Source organism: Echinops telfairi, unplaced genomic scaffold (genome assembly GCF_000313985.2).
Source record: "Echinops telfairi isolate 266 unplaced genomic scaffold, ASM31398v2 ScPeMD7_2565;HRSCAF=3150, whole genome shotgun sequence".
Lineage (NCBI taxonomy): Eukaryota > Metazoa > Chordata > Mammalia > Afrosoricida > Tenrecidae > Echinops > Echinops telfairi.
In genome coordinates, this window is record NW_022106463.1 from 4,018,414 (window position 1) to 4,034,859 (window position 16,446).

The window sequence follows — 16,446 nt, forward strand, 5'->3', positions numbered from 1 at the left end:
GACAAGGGCTCGGAAAGTGCTCTTCAAACTATAACTTAGAACTATCTCCTCAAAGCATCTTTCAATTGAGTAGCAGTTTTTCCCAGAATGAAGGCGATCACAAGTATTATGTTATTTTTTTTAATTTAAAAACAACACACACATATAACTAGATAGTCAGCAGCTATTTTAAAGCACAGATGCGAAGACAGAGGAGCAGGGAGATTAAGGGAATGGAAATGAAGCAACTAGAAAGGAAATCGCGAGAATGCTGATGTGCAGAATGTAGCCAATGTCACACTCAAAGTCATGTCTAGAAACCCTGACATGCAGGGGAGGGGAGTATGCTGTGTGTGCTTAGACTAAGAATAAAATAATGACCAAGAAGTTTTAAAGTCTTCCCTGAAACAATTATACGTTGTCTTCATTTTCTAAGCCCTTCTGCCAACTCTTGCCCTGTCTGGGTCTGATGTTAACTCTTATCAGCAGCACCCCGGCTAATACAAGCAAACATTATTGGCTTCCACTCAACCAATGATTAGGACTTTGGCCTGGCCCCTATCTAGAAACTGCATTATTTCACAGAGAGCTTTTCTTGAGGACCCCTGGTGGCACAGTGGATTACACCCTGGACTGCTAACTGCAAGGTGAGCCATTCAAAACCACCGGGTGGCTTCACGGGAGGAAGAGGAAGCTTTCTGCCCCCATCAAGATCCGCAGTCTCAAAAGCCCACAGGGGAAAGTCCACGCTGCCCTGGAGGGTCACTATGCGTCAGATCGACTCACTGACACGAGCCTGTGGGGTTTTTGTTTTGTTTTGTTGAATGCCCATGGAACTCAGCAGACGCAGGGGAGGGGCTGGGGACCAGGGCTTGAAGGTCTGTGTAAATCTTAACACTGAACTCATTGCCATCATTCAATTCTGACTTGGAGAGAGCAAAACCCTCCTCTTGCTTTGATTTTCCAAGATTTAAATGTTGACAGTATTGGACAGCCTGCTCTGTCTGCCATGGAGCAACAGACAGATGGGTTCAAACCGCTGACTTTCTGGCTAGCAGCTCAATGCATAATCCACTACACCACCAGGATTCCTGTAGGAGAGGCTGGAATCAGAGACACTTGGTGTGTGTGAACAGAAAAGACTAAACTGGAAGCCTTAACTCCATCCTAAGTCTTGACATGAGCGAGAATCCTGTGGAATTTTAAACTGCCTTTTCAAACCCACCAGCTCCTCTAAGGGAGCAAGATGAGGCCGCCTGCTCCCCCGAAGCACTACCCCCACTGTCCCACAGCATCGCTGCGAGCTGGAATCCGCTCTGCGGCAGTGGGGTTGTTTGCTTTCCGACAGTAATTTCTTTAACCTATATGCCAACGTCAACCCCATCCTCTGAGGAAGCGCGATTCTGTCTGTCGTCTGGCAGAGAGGCAGGATGTCCAGCCTGTCCCCAGGGAAGGTCTTTCCTCCTTGCTCAGCAGATGCAGGGTGTGATAGCCTATGCCCAAAGGGTCTTCGCGTCTAGCTGTATCGATGTCATCTTCTGTTCAAGTGACCCCGGGAACAAACAAGACACACTGGCTCCCAGAACAATGTCTCCTGCCATTGTCCTGTGGCCATCCTGTCATTCACTCAAGGATAGGCACCCTCCCGGGCAGTTATGCCCTTTTAACCAATCAGGTAACTCTGCCCGTAGGCCCTCAAGCCCCCTGCCAACCAATGGGTCTCAACTCATAGGGAACCCAAGCTTCCCGTGCTCAATGGGGTGTAACGCTGCCTGCTCCTTCGCCATCCTCACAATGGTGGTCATGTTCCAGCCCATTCTCACGCTAACTCATCGCCCCGCCACGGAGGCGGTTCCGACTCACGGTGACCCTATAGGACAGAGAACTGCCCCTGGGGGCTTCCGAGGCTCTACATGTTTACGGGAGCAGAAAGCCTCTTCTCAGTCAAGAGGGACTGGTAGGTTCAAACTGCTTATCCTTCAGTTCGCGCTCCAACAAGTAACCCACTCGGCCACCATCCTGAAACACACTGGAAAAGGAGCCCGAGTGGCACTGTGGGTTAGGCGCTGGTCAGAGGTTCGAGCCCGCCCGCCTCGTCATGGGAGAAAAACAAGGCTGCTGCTTCCACAAAGACTCACAGACTCAGAACCCTCCAGGGCGGCTTCGCTCTGCTCTAGCCCTGCTGGCGCAGTGGGCTACACACACCGAGTGAGCTGCTAGCCACAAGGTCAGCAGTTCGATCCTACCAGCTACTCAGAGGGAGAGAGATAAGGCTGTCTGCTTGCTCCCTTAAAGATTCTGAAAGTCTTAGAAATCCAAAAAGGGTGTTCCCCTCTGCCCTGTGGCATCGGGAAGGGACCCAGCAGCGGTGTGGTGCGTTGGGTGGTGGGTTAGGCACTGGGCTGCATCCTGAGGTCAGCAGTGTGAAACCACCAGCAGCTCCGAAGGAGAAAGGTGAGGCTTTCTGCTCCCATAACAACCAGTTGCAGTGTCAGAAACCCGCCCCTGTCCTATGGGGTCACTATAAGTCCACACCGACAGCGAGTGTGGTTTGGGGTTTGCTGAACTCAGCAGCAATTGCATCGCATGGGTTTTCGTGAAACAAGGGGAGTCCCGGGTGGAGGAGTTTGTGCACAGGCTCAGTCACCTGGTCCCTCCTCCTGGGGCGGAAGCACTGGTCGCCCAGTGACCCCGTTCTCTCTTACAACAGCTTCACTGGGAGCCTGCTGGGAAGAAACCCGGAGGAGAACTGAGGGCTTTGTGTTCAGCCCCCCTCCACACAAGATGAAGGTGCCCGCAGCTTCTTCTCAATGGACAGAGGCTGGGACGCTGGGGGGGGGGGGGGGGGGGGGGGGGGGCTGACCCGCTCGCTTTGCATTACAAAGGCTCGGGTCCCTCCTACTGAATGAACCAGGTCTCTTTGGACAAAGGTCTTTTTATCTCATCTGCTTGAATACTGTGTTCCGTGAACACAAGGAGCCCTTCCTTGGAACGCCGGCCTGGGGACAGGGCAGTAACACAGTGAGGAAGACACAGCTGGCTGCCCAAGGCCTGCTTTCCAGGAATGTCCAGACGACAGGGACAGGCGTGTCCCTCTCCCTTCAGAGTCTCCAGCCCCGAGGGAACGTGAAAACCAAGCGAGAAGCAGCGTCCACTCAGGAAACCAGAAAAGGGGCCCGGACTCCTGGAGGAGGAGACAGCCAGGGGGGTTCTCACTGGCCTACACTGTTCCAATCCAGTCAGGCGAACAGGCAAGGAAACTTACACCACCAAGCTTTAGAATAATTGTTGCCTGGGGCTCGGTTTTCTTAATCGCAGCCACGCTTACAGAAAGCCCACGGGAAGTCAGCGTGACAAACTTCCTTCCTATGTCGTGATTTTAGAAATATAAGTAACTCTCCCATCAGCTCCAAACTCAAAACACAAATTTACTGCCATAAAGTCAAATCCGGCTCAGAGGGCCCCTGTACCCAGGTTACTGTGGCAGGGGGCAATGGTACCGTGTGCTCTGACCGGTCCACCTCCACGCATTTTTAGGCCTTGTCTTCACTGTCTTGCAGTGGTTACACGTTGGACTGCCATCCCCATGGTCGGCAGTTCGAAACCACCAGCAGTTCCATGGGAGAAAGACTGGGCTGTCTACTTACGTAAACAGCTATGGTCTTGGAAAGCCCCAAGGGGTCGGTCGCTCTGAGTCGGCACTGACTCGATGGCAGTGAGTCTTTATTCCCTTCGTTCTGTTCTGCATGGGAGGGTCGTCGTGAATAGGCTTGTGACGGCAGCTAAAAATAACGAGGGCCCTCATTTCCACCAAGCACAGCGCCATCGACTGGGTCCTGACTCACAGTTGACCCTGCACGACAGAGTGGAACTGCCCCAGAGGGTGCCAAGGGCTGTCATTTATGACAGGTACAGACAGCTCTCATCTTTCTCTCAAAGGCAAGCGAGTGGGTTCACACAGCTGACCTTGGGCTTAGCATCAGGTGACCAGACGGCCCGCTTTTGGTGGGGCAGTCCCGATTTTTAACAATGTTTCCCCCGCATCCCGCGATATTTTTTAAAAGTCCCGATTTTTGGAAAGAATGCACGACAAGCTAGGGTATACGGCTTTCGGCTGTCATGTGGCTATTTCGCCAGGATGTGAGTTTTATCAATGGTGTCCTGCTTTACCAATGTTAAAAGCTGGTCACCTTAGCTTAGCAGTCCATTGCCTAAGCCCCTGCACCACCAGGGCTGTTTTGATTCCATCACAAAGCATCCCGGACGGAGTGGCTTCAACACAGAGCTGTGGTGTCCAGCAGTTCTGGAGAGACATCCCACTAGTCAAGGTGTCGGCAGGGCTGGGCTCTCTCTGAGGGTCTTGAAGGGAGGATGCCTTCCTGTCCCATGCAGAGGCTGGTGGCCACTGACAACCCTTGGTATTCCCCGGCTGATCCCTCCCACGTCGTCGCGGTGATCACGTGGTGCTCTCCTGGTGCCTTTTCTCTCATCACCAAAAGGACACCAAAACAATAACCAAAAAACCCACAAAACCAAACTCCCCGCCGGGACGGGTAATTCCAACTCATTGTAGCCCTATAGGAAAAGCGGAACTGCCCGCAAGGGTTTCCAAGACTGTCACTCTTTCCGGGAGCAAAAAGCCTCAGCTTCCATCAGGGCAGCTGGCGGATGCAAGTGCAGGCGGACCTTGTGGTGAGGAGCTCAAGCTAAGCCACCAGGGCGTCTTCCCTCATCACAATCCTCCCTCCCTGCCATCGAGTTGATGCCAACTTACAGCCACCCGAGAACAAAGAGCAGAACCTCCCCTGTGGGCTTCCAAGACGTAACTCTTCATGCGAGTAGAAAGCCTCATCTTTCACCACTAGAGAGACTGGTTGGTTCCGAACTCCTGAGCTTGGTGCTAGCAGCCCAAGGCATAACCTCTATGCCACCAGGGCTCCTTCAATGACGGCACCTGTCACAGTATATTAGACCTAAGACCTACCTTGCCTCAGTATGACTTCATCTTAACCCAGGACATCCACAAATACCCTCTTTCCATGTAAGACATTCCCAGGAAGCCCATGAACTTGGGGCAGAAAGGGGAGGGTGGGAATGGCAGCAGGAAGGAGACACTATTTAACACAATACAGACCCAAACTATGCGAATGTGAATATATTTGTTAAAAAGGGATGGTCTGCTAATGCTAAGCTTGCTTCAAGGTCACTACCCAGTGAGGGTGAGTGCTGCCATCCTGGTGGCATAGTGGTTATGCATTGGGCTTCTAGCCACCAGGTCAGCAGTTCGAAACCACCATCAGCTCCTTGGGAGAAGGATGAAGCTTTCTACTCTTGTAAAGAGTTAGCCTTGGAAACTCACAGGGGCAGTTCTATCCTGTCCTGTAGGGTCACTATGACTCAGAATCCGCTCCAGGACAATGAGTTTGCTGGGTTTGCGTGAGATCCGATGGAAACGAAGCATGAGCAGCCGCATGCTTCCTCCTCCAAGACCACCTTCTGTGTCCGATGGAAGCCTTCCTGGCCCAGGGTGCACAGCAGTGGAAGCGGGCTGCTTTCCTACTTGGGAGTGGAGTCATCAAAACACACATGGCCTGCAGGCCTCACAGCTCAAGAGAGGACCAGAAATCTCATCCTCCTCTCCTCCTGAACCCACTGATCAGGGCCGAGCGCGCAAGCAGAGCGGGGTGTCCGTTTCTAAGAACCGGGGGAATCGACAGTTCTGGTGGAGTTGCCTGAGGACACGGTGACACATCGATGCCAGTGTCCAGGTTCGCCTACTCACACAAGGAGGCTTCTCAGTCAGGGGACCTGGGAAGGCTGACCACCGGGGAGCTTAGAGTTTAAGCAAGTCCAAGCAGAGAGAGGCTGGCAGTTCTCACAACAAACACCCCTGGAGGAGCTAGCTCGCTGTCCTTCAGGGCCCGTGCTGACAGTTTGTCCACAGAAACATACTTCTCGGCCTTCTTGTGTTTTAAATATATAATCCTTTTCCACATGACTGGCTCGACAGGTAGAAATATATTCCCTTTCTTCTCTTTTAAAAATCCTTTCGAAAGAGCGCTTGAAGGATATTATTTCAGAAAGGCTGCTGGGACATTTAAGCAAAGGCAGGGCCTTTGAATGGCAGCATTTCTACACGCTATTCAGGAGGCTGGGTAACCGGAGCAGGGCTGGGAAGAGGAGACAATGACAGCTGGGTTTCACCATAAGACTAAACTCCTTGTGCGCTGGCCCCACAAAAGTCTCCCGAGCGGTACGTTTTAGCTCAGTGCGTGGGCAGCAGAACAAATACAGTGAATCAATGATTTCCATTTGCAATACATAGTTAAGTGTACCAGAGAGACTCGTGCAGTAAACATCCGTTCCTGGTAAGCCTACAAGATTTTGAATGTAAAAAAAACCCCCCAAAAACCATTGCCATCCAGTCTTTCTGAGTCCTAGTGACTCTGTAGAGCAGTTGAACTGTGCTGGTGGGTTTCCAAGACTGTAAATCTTTCTCACCTTTCTCCGTCTTTCTCGTAGCAGCTCTACTAGGGTTTCTGAGACTGTGATACTTCATGGGAGTAGAAAGCTGGATCTTTCTCACAGAGTGCCTGGTGGTTTTGAACTGCTGACCTTGATGGGCAGCCCACTGTGCAATCACTCTGCCACCAGGCTTGGGAACCAGGGAAGGAAAACACACCCCCAACCATATTCTTACGTCTCCACAGAAAGGGACAAGCCATCAGCTTGAGATCCGACTGGACGTGACTTCTGCTTCCGACAATCCGTCTGCGCAGCAAGGCCTTGCCAATGGGCTCGAAGCACCGGGAGCAGAGAGACTGCAATTGGGTCATCCGTGTGTTCATTCTGAGGGCACCGAACTGCGGAGTGTATTCCCGTCTTACGGCAAACTCAATTTTAATAATGTGTCAGGATATCTTAGCGGAAAAGTCATTGCATGGGGTTTGATTTAATTAATCTCAGCAGGGCTCAGGGAGGGCCAGTGAAGCCTGCGTACTCCATGATTACAAGCCCAGGAATGATGCCACCCAAAATGATGGGTAGAGAAATGGCTGATGGGGGAAGTGTGTGTCACGCTTGCAATGTCGAGCTCCAGAAGAGGTGCAGAGGGTCCCCGGTATTTGTTGAGTGAATACAGCAACTGGCAAAGGTGGAAGGGATAATTACGGCAAGCATGCAGATGTGCCTATACCTTCTGCGGACTCATGGTTAGAGATACATGATCGATCCAAGGAGCCCTGGTGACAGAGTGGGTGAGGAGTTGGGCTGCTAACCACAGGGTCGGCAGCTCAAACCCACCAGCTGCTCCATAGGAGCAAAATGAGGCTGGCTGCTCCTGGCAAGATTGACAGGCTCAGAAACCCTAAGAGGTAGTTCTATTCTGTCCTATGGGGTCTCTGTGACTTGGAATGGCAGTGATGTAGGGTAGATGCTAGAAGACAGACATCAGGACACAGGGCTGTGCTGTGTGGAAACCTGCATTGAGGCAAGAAGAGATGCGAGGGGGTCGAGAGTCCCGGCACCCTCTGCCGCTCGAAACACTTACAATACAATCTGGCTGTCAGGGTGAGGAATTCTGTCAACTAGACACTCCTGGCTAAGGGTAGGGCTCGAGCCCAATCTATAAATCCAGGCACAGCCTGATGACCCCTCCTTGGTTGTGGCCTTCTGCAAGAGAGCCCGAGCAGAGTCAAATCCTCTTTGGCCCTCCGCTTTCTGCCGGAGCTAGAGCTGTGTCTGGTTCCTGGATCTTCTGTTGCATCACCCGCTGATCCCAGGAGTGATCAGTCATCTACCGATGGTGGATTCATTCAACTGAGTTCGGACCTCTGCCTCCACCAGCCTGTGCCCCCTGCTGTCTCGGCTTCATTCATCCTCCTGCTTCCTGTTCGCCGGCTTCCACGAGCCAGGAGAAGCCTGGCTTGAACGGGCCTGTACTTCCCACTTTCTAGAACTGTGCAAGCCATGTCTTGATATAAGTCTCTTTATACAAACACATGCAAGTGTTGTTGATTTTGCTTCTCTGGAAAACTCAATCGACGACACTGGTGATATTGTCAAAGCTCGCATGTCTGCTGTCGCCAAACCAAACCCTACTGCCATCCAGTCGATTCCAACTCAGAGCAGCCCTACAGGGCAGAGGGAAACTGCCCCTTTGGATTTCTGACACAGTGTTTTACAGGAGTAGACAGCATCATCTCTCTTCTGCAGAGTGGCTGTGGGGTTCAAACTGCCAACCTGGAGGTGCAGCCCAATGCATAACCCACTACAACACCACAGCTCCTCTTTTATTGTACCAGCCCAACCAAACCCACTGCCAGTGAGTTGATTTCAATCCATAGGGATCCAACTTAGCGTTTCTGAGACGACAAATCTAACTCAACCACAATGATGTTGACGGAGACTGTGTTAGTCTGGGTATTTTAGAGGAACAAATCCACAGAAACTCATGCATAAGAAAGAGTTGTATATAAAGGTTAAGTGCGCATCAAGAAAACATCCACAACCGAAAAGTGGATGAAGGGCGATGTTGGACAGGGCAAGATATGACAAAATACCAATTTATAAACTATCAAGGGTTCATGTGGGAGGGGGGAGCGGGGAGGGAGGGGAAAAATGAGGACCTAATGTCGGGGGTTTAAATGGAGAGAAAATGTTTTGAGAAATGATGTACAAATACGCTTTACACAATTGATGTGTGTATGGATTGGGATAACAGTTGTATGAGCCCCTAATAAAATGTTTAAAAAAAAAAAAAAAGAAAACATCCAAACCCAAAGCTGCCCGAGCCCACAAGTCCAACATTAACCCATATGTCCAACACCAATCCACAAAGGCCTCCTCCATCTCACAAAACAGAAGGCATTAGCCGAAAACAGTGCTCCAGGAATCATGGAAAACCAACAGAAATGTTTCAACAAGCTGATGAAGCACTGGAAGCACGTATGCCAAAAAACGTAGGCTACCTGGCCAACAGACTGGAAGAGATCCATGTGTGCCCATGCCAAAAAAGGTGGCCCAACAGAGTGCACAGATCATAGAATAATATCATTGCTATCACATGCAAGCACATCTTGCTGAAGCTCCTTCAACGATGGTTGCAGCAGGCCACTGAGTGGGAGCTGCCAGAAATTCAAGCCAAACTCAGCAGAGGACGTGGAAAGCCTCATCTTCCTCCCAGTGGTGTGGTGGGTGGGTTTGAATCCCCAACCACAAGGTTAGCAAGGCAACATGATGCCACCGGGGCTCCTGATCCCACGGAAGGATCCAGAAAGCTTTTCAGCCCGGTGCTAGAAAGCCAGATCTAGAACAGATGGTATTTTTGAGTCAGGCACATGAGATATGTCTGTCTTCTTGTTGAAGGTGCCCTGGTGGTGTAGTGGAGTCAGCAGTTCAAAACCACCGGCCTCGGGAACCCACAGGGGCAGTTCGACCCTGTCCCACAGGGTGGCCGAGTTGGAATCGATTCAAGGGCAGTGCGTAGGTGAGTGAGTGTTCGGACTTAGCCCACACAGACAGGTTACTCCTGCTTGGGGAAGGCCGGGCTGGAGGTCAGTACCACCCAGAAAATCTTGGCCCGGTTAGGTAACAGTCCCCCAGCGCAGACCTTCTGACCAGTCGTCACAGGATGGGCCCTCACTCACGGGCGAGGTTGGCATCCTGGCCACAGAAATTGTGATGAACGCATGATGCAGTGCCAGTGCCACAGCTCCTTGGGGTGGTGGGTGGGGGGACAGGAAGGGAAGTGAATCACGATACACAGGGAACTTGGGTCAGCCTCCCAGCACCACCTGCAGCCACTCCTCTGGTGTGTGACCTGCCTGCCGTCAGAAAATCCTCCTCTATCCCAGACCAGCTCCATGCTTTTGACCCTTCGGGCTGAGCAGATGGCCACATAGGAGGGGGCTTCAAAAACCTTGTAGGGAAATCCCACTATCTTCTCACTCCATTTCCCCTGGAGCTTTTGAGGACCCGTCCCCTCGTAAAAGCACTCCGAGCATGACACCCCTGAATTCAAATCAGCCGTAGCCCTTAATACGTGGCTTAACCCGCAGACATTGCTAGAGCCTCCATTGCTGCAAATGTGTTAAACCCACTGCTGTCGATTCCAACTCAGAGTGACCCTGTAAGACTGAGGAGATGTGTCCTATGGGTGGTTTCCCAGGCTGTCAACCTGTACAGGAGTAGACTGCCTTGTCTTTCTCACTCAGAGCGCCTGGTGGGCTCAGACCATTCACCTTATGTTTAGCAGGCTAGGGTTAACCCTCTGTGTCACCAGGGCTCCAAGTGTAACTGGGGAGCAGTAAGACCTACCTCAAATTCAGTTACAATTCACCAGGGCTCCAAGTGTAACTGGGGAGCAGTAAGACCTACCTCAAATTCAGTTACAATAATCCTCATGAAAACCACAGAGCACAGCGACTTAACTGAATTAATTGAGTGACTTAAACTTGAGTTTTCTTAATTCTCTCAAGGATGATATGTCTACCCCTCTCATACGAGGAGGAGCCCTGGTGGTATAGTGGTTACATGTTGGGCTGCTAACTGAAAAGTCACCAGTCCGAAACCACTAGCTGCTTCTCAGGAGAAAGATGAGGCTTTCTACTCCTCTACAGTCTCAGAAAACCAGAGAGGCAGTTCTACCCTGTCCTCTAGGCTCGCGATGAGTCCAAATTGACTCAATGGAAGTGAGCTACTACATACAACCTAGACCTGGTGGCCCAATGGGTTAAGTGTTGGGCTGCTAACCCCAGATCCATTCTCACTTCTATTTAATCCTTCACAACTCAACCTTCAGGGAATCTGGGTGGCACTGCTCGCCCGTGACGATGCTTAACCCATTCCATTCCAACCCTCCTTGACCTAAGGGGCCCTGTGGTGTAGAGGTGGGCTGCTTAACCGGATGGCTGTGGATGTAGTTGTTGTACTGGGGGGTCAACAAGTCGGTTCCGACCCATAGCGACCCTGTGCCCAACAGAACAAGACACTGCCCTGTCCTACGTCATCCTCCCAATCGTCCCTCTGCCAGAGCCCATGGTGCGGCCCCTGTGTCCATCCATCGCCTCCAGGACCTTCCTCTTCTTCACCGTCCCAAGGGAAGGGGAGACTCTCCCCGCCTGCGCGCTGAGTTACGAAGCGGAGATGCAGGCGGCCGAGTCAGCACTTTATACGGATGCCTTCCGCTCCCCACGAGGAAATACAGACATACATTCCGGTGGCAGATTTCGAAGTTGCCCGGTTTGCATGTGGCCTGCCGCTGTAGAGCCGTGTGCATTTGGTGCTCCTGCCTGGTGACGCTGGGGATACAAACGTCTCTTTCTAAAACACTCCAGCTCAGATGCCATTACATGCCGCAAAAAGAAACAGTTTCCAAACAGAGGGCTTTGCACGCACACACAGAGAAAACTAAAGGGAACCACTGAAAACTGTGAGCGAGCCCTTCCCCTGTCTCAGGAGCAGGGCCCAGGTTCAGTTGACAAGCCACACAGAGGAGAGCTCACTAAGCTACAAGGTCAGGGTCACGCCGTGGTGTCCAGGCTTGGACTCCAAATTGGAAGCCGGTGCTTCTAAGGCCATCCCTCCATCCTGCCGGGTCACCATGGCGATACGGTTCCATTTCCTTATCAGTAGAACGTAAAGTCCCTTCCAGGGACATCAAAGTGACTAACTTTATTATCACTCTGGGAGTCAGTCAGGGGAAGCCCTGGAGGAACGGCAGGCTAAACCTTGTGCCTGCTAACTGCAAGGTCAGAGGTTCAAACCCTCCTCCAGGTGCACCCCCAGGAAACAGATGAGGCTGTCTGCCCTTGAACTGTCTCTGAAGTAGAGTGGACCTCTAGGCCTGTCTTCTACGAAGAATTCGAATCACGATCCTTTGAGTTAGCAGGGCTTCTCCTCTGTCCTACAGAGCATCTGTGTGCCAACGAGATGATTTCAACGAGTAGAGACCCTGTGTAGACCGTTTCCAGGGCTGTACATCGTTATGGACGCAGGCAGCCTCACTTTCCTCCTGTACAGTGGGTGGCCGGTGGGCTTGAACCACTCATCCCGCGGTTCGCAAGTTGGCGCTTACCCCACAGCGCCACCAGGCCTCCTTTTACACAATACTATTTTTTTAAAAAACCATCCATTCAATTCAGATGCAGAGCAAACCAATACAGGGCTTTCAAAGGCTATAAATATTTTGGGGAACAGGTGTGGTAATGATTTCTTTTGTAAGAATTAATACCAGACGCATTCCAAGGAGTTGGGGATTGATGATGTCCCAAATGTCCAACTCTTCCAAGATGCTACCCTGCTCCATTTCCACCCCCCACTCCTCCTCTGGGTATTGGGCTAGTTAGGTTTATTGTGCCAACTAGGCCAATAGGAGCATGTGGGCGGAGTTTAATCAGGTCACAACTTGATTGGAGGCTGAGATAAATGGCTCTGCAGGGCCCGCCCCTATCTCTTGGCTCCCTGGTAATCAGACTATCATGCTGCTGCTTTAGCTACTTCTCTGCCTCAACCTGTGTGCAGCACTACCTGTGGGCCAAGCCAACCCGTGGATCATGTGGCTAGAGCTGGAGGCTCCTTCCAAGACCTGTTTTTCCATACACGGCTTGAGCTTGAGGCTGTTGGATCCTGCTGTGCCCATGCATTCCAGATCCCATCAGGGCCTGGATCCTGTTGTGCCCATGCATTCCAGATCCCATCAGGGCCTGCTTTACTAACCTCCCAGGCTACTGACGTTGCTGACCCACCCTGCCGTTTGTTGCTTTCAGGTACTCTGCCTGCCTTACCTGAAGGAAGACTCGGCTGTCTGTTTCCTTAACCTTGGGCACGGCAGTCCATGGAAGTTAAAGGACTTCCAGTATATTACCTGTTCCATGAAAGTGAGTTGAACTGAGCCCTCTGTACAGCTGTGGGGCCTAATTAGCTGTTACAGTCCTTATCGCTGTATAAACCCATCTATCTATCTATCTAATTTTAAGTGGCCTAGTTTTGTTTCTCTAAAGAACTCTGCCTAACACAGGCGTGTTCTCTGACGACCCTGGGTTCTGCAATTCGCTGCAAAGTCCCTCAGAAACACATGAAATGCCAAGGTGATGGTGTCTCAAGTGGTGGTGGCTGTTCAGCCCTAAATCTGAGGGTCAGGCCGAGGTGAGCCAAATTCAGGGTCCAGAGCTAGAAACAAACCAAAGACGTCCCAGAGCCACGGCAGGTCTTCTTGCTTCTACCAAAGCTCAGTCAGGAGAACAGAGGTCGCCCTCTCTGGCCACATGGGCGCAGGTGTGCAGAGCTGCATGGTGGTGCCACTATGTACCCAAGGAAAACAAAGAGTACGGCTTGGTTCACACCCAGGACTAAACCAGAAAGCCAAATGCCCTTGCATCGAGTCGATGCTGACTCATGGCGACCCTACAGGACAGGGTGGAACTGCCCCTGGGAGTTTTCAAGACTGCAACTCTTTATAGGAGTAGAAAGTCCAGTCTTTCTCCCTCCGAGTGGCTGATGGTTTCGAACTTCAAACTTTGAGAATCACGGCCCAGAATGCAACCACTATGCTACCAGGGCTCCTTACCCAGTACTAAAGTGGGTTCTTATAGATGCCCTCAAAGAAACAAGCTGTGGCTCGGCCTACAGGCTCTACCAGGTCAGCTGTGGCTCGACCTACACCCTCCACCACCTCAGGGGGGAAAAGCTTTCAAGAAACCAACAGCTCTCCTCTCCCCTATCGGGTCGCTATGAGTCTGTATCGACTTGATGGCAGGGAGTTATGAGTGGTCTGGGGATATTTTTTCACATAAATGCTAAAAGGAGGCCTGATGGTATAGTGGTTATGTGTTGCACTGCCAACCACAAAATCAGCAGTTCAAAACCACCAGCCAAACTCACTGCCCTCAATCCATAAGTCAATTGAGACTCATAGCAACCCTACAGGACAGACTGCTCTTGTGGGTTTCCTGGGCTATAATTCTTTACAGGAGTAGAGAGCCTCATCTTTCTCCCTAGGAGCGGCTGGTGGTTTTGAACTGCTTGTCTGGCCTTTAGCAGCCCAACACGTGGCCCATTATGCTACCAGCTGTTCCACAGGAGAAAGAGGAGGCTTTCTGCTCCGGTAAAGAGTTACAGTCTTGGAAACCCACAGGAGCCGTTAGTTCTACTCTGTCCTAGAGGGTCCCTATGAAGGTCGCAATCAACCAGATCCATAGCAATGAGTTTCAGATTTTTTTGAAACTAATATTAATCAAGTATTCCGCATTTCAACACCAAACAAACAAGTACACGGGCACAGTGCGAAATGGCCAAGTCCTTAAAGCCAGGGCCCTCCCAGGGGAAGAAAAGAAAAGGAAAAAAAAAAAAAAAAGCAGCTGCTGGCACCCTGCCCCTTCCTGACACTTCCACATCAAAACCAGAGGCATTCAGAAACAAAGAGCTCTTGCAAGGGAGGGGAGGGCCTCTGGGAACAAGAACGTGGGGGACCAGGGGTCGCAGTATCACAAAGTCCAACGGAAGAACTCACAGGGCTGTGCTGCCTGTCGCGGCAGCTGGAGGCTGGGGGGGAAAGCACTTGTGTAAAGAGGTGGCCGTGATTAAGAAAGGGCTGTGGGAGAGAAATTTAGACACACACACATGCACACACACAAGCGTGAACCAGAGAATCAAACTGGCGGGGAGAGGAGGCTGGGGCCTGGAAAGGTAGATGCACAGGGAAATGTTGGACAAGGAGAAGCACCCTCTTGAAACTAAGCTGAGGGAGGCGGGAAGGCTCCACAGTGAGGTCGAAAAGGAAAGGGGTAGGTGCTCAATTAACCGGCAGTCAGAGAACAATGTAGAGAGGAAGTTTGGGGGGTGGGGGTGACCAGGAAAGGAGCCTATTAGAAAAGGTGGAAAAATAAAAACAGGAGTAAAATGCCTGCACCTGGTAAGCAAGCAAAGGAGTCCAGGGGCACAGTGGATGAAGCACTGCGCTGCAAAGGCAAGATAGGTGGTTCAAACCCACTAGTAGCTCTGTGAGTGAAAGATGAGGCTGTGAGCCTGAGAAACCCACAGGCGCCGTTCTGCTCTGTCCTACGAGGTCTCCGTGGATCAGAAAGGACTCCATGGCAGTGAACTGAATAAAGAGGAGCAGTGAACCGCGAGGCTGGAAGGGGTTAAGAGGAGGGAAAAAAACACCAGGCAAAGGTAGAATGGGAGGCAGGCACCCTGCAGAGAAAGCCTTGGGGGCCGGCGACAAGAGCTGCACAGTGCTGATAGATAGCGTTGCATGAATTAACGTGATCTTTCTATTTAACCAACAGGATTGTCAAGTGCTGAGAAACATCTAACAGAGATGGTTCTGTTTGCTTATTGTGGTTGGTTTTTATTTGTCTATTTATTTATTCACTTATTTCACTTGGAGGGAGGTACGAGTCGCAGTCTGATGGGGAGCCGGCCAGCAATGGTCACCTGATTTGGGCTTGGGCTTAAACCTTCCTGGGTCTGGCCAGCCAACGCTCCCCGCCCCGCCCCGTCCTCCCGTCTCCAACCCTACCCCCCACCCCCACCCCGCCCTGCACAAGAACAGAAACCCAACAAAGCAATCCTGCCAATGTGCTCCTCAAATCAAATGAGGCGCGACCCCTCCCCCTGCAGTCTTTCTCCTGAAATAGGACCCTGTTGGGAAACTCAAACACAAACAAGCAAACAAAAACACTTCCCTGCCCTCGAGTCCATGCTGACTCCCGGCGACCCTAGAGGACAGAGAGTAGAACTGCCCGGCTCATTCCGCCCGCCTCGGTATTTTTTTCTGGGGGGCGGGGGGAGAAGCTGCATGGGTTCGAACTGCTGACCCTGCGGTTAGCAGTGGCCCAACTACCAAAAGTTCCTTTCGAAGGTACATTCGCCAAGCCCAACAGGGTCGTCCAGCCCCGGGGAGGTCCTGCGTGGCTCTACCTTACTGCCTGGTCCACGCGGGCGGGAGCAGATGGTAAGAGGGCCCCGCCACCCCGAACCTTCGTCCGCCCCACCCCCGGTGCGGCGCTCGCGCCCCAGGGACTCGTGCACCGGAGCGCCGGATAAAGTGTCCCTGGAATACCGTCCGTTTCCCGCTGGAAGCTGCCTTTTCAAAGGGACTTCAAGCACACGCCCGCCCCGGGGGCGATAGCGCGGGGAGGACTGGAGAGGAGGCTGGCGAGGGCACCGGGCGAGCGCAGCGTGCCAACAGGTGGGCAGGCGCCGGCCGGGATTCCGAGCGGCAGAGGGGCGGAGGGACAAAGCGCTCGCGATCGGCCCGCTCCTCGGCCCCCGGTCCCCCACCCCCAACTCCGCCCAGAGGGTCCTGGACGCGCCTGAGCTGGACGGAAAGGAACCTAAGTGCTCTCCCGGCGGACAGACGCGGTCAGCCCGCCCAGCCCGCGCCCTCCGCCCCGCTGGCCCCCGAGGAGAGCGGGTCCCCCGGCGCACTCACCTAGTCTCCGAGTCGGGGGACCTCGGCGCGCA

The 16,446-nt window shown here is 52.3% G+C and overlaps 1 long non-coding RNA gene across 1 annotated transcript in view; it reads right to left on the reverse strand.

Moving 5' to 3' along the window:
* The window catches only part of LOC123522129, a 56,450-nt gene that overhangs the window by 39,746 nt on the left and 258 nt on the right, over positions 1–16,446 (reverse strand). The window contains exon 2 of the long non-coding RNA XR_006680432.1: positions 16,415–16,435. This is a non-coding gene — a long non-coding RNA (uncharacterized LOC123522129). The remainder of the gene's footprint in view (positions 1–16,414; positions 16,436–16,446) is intronic.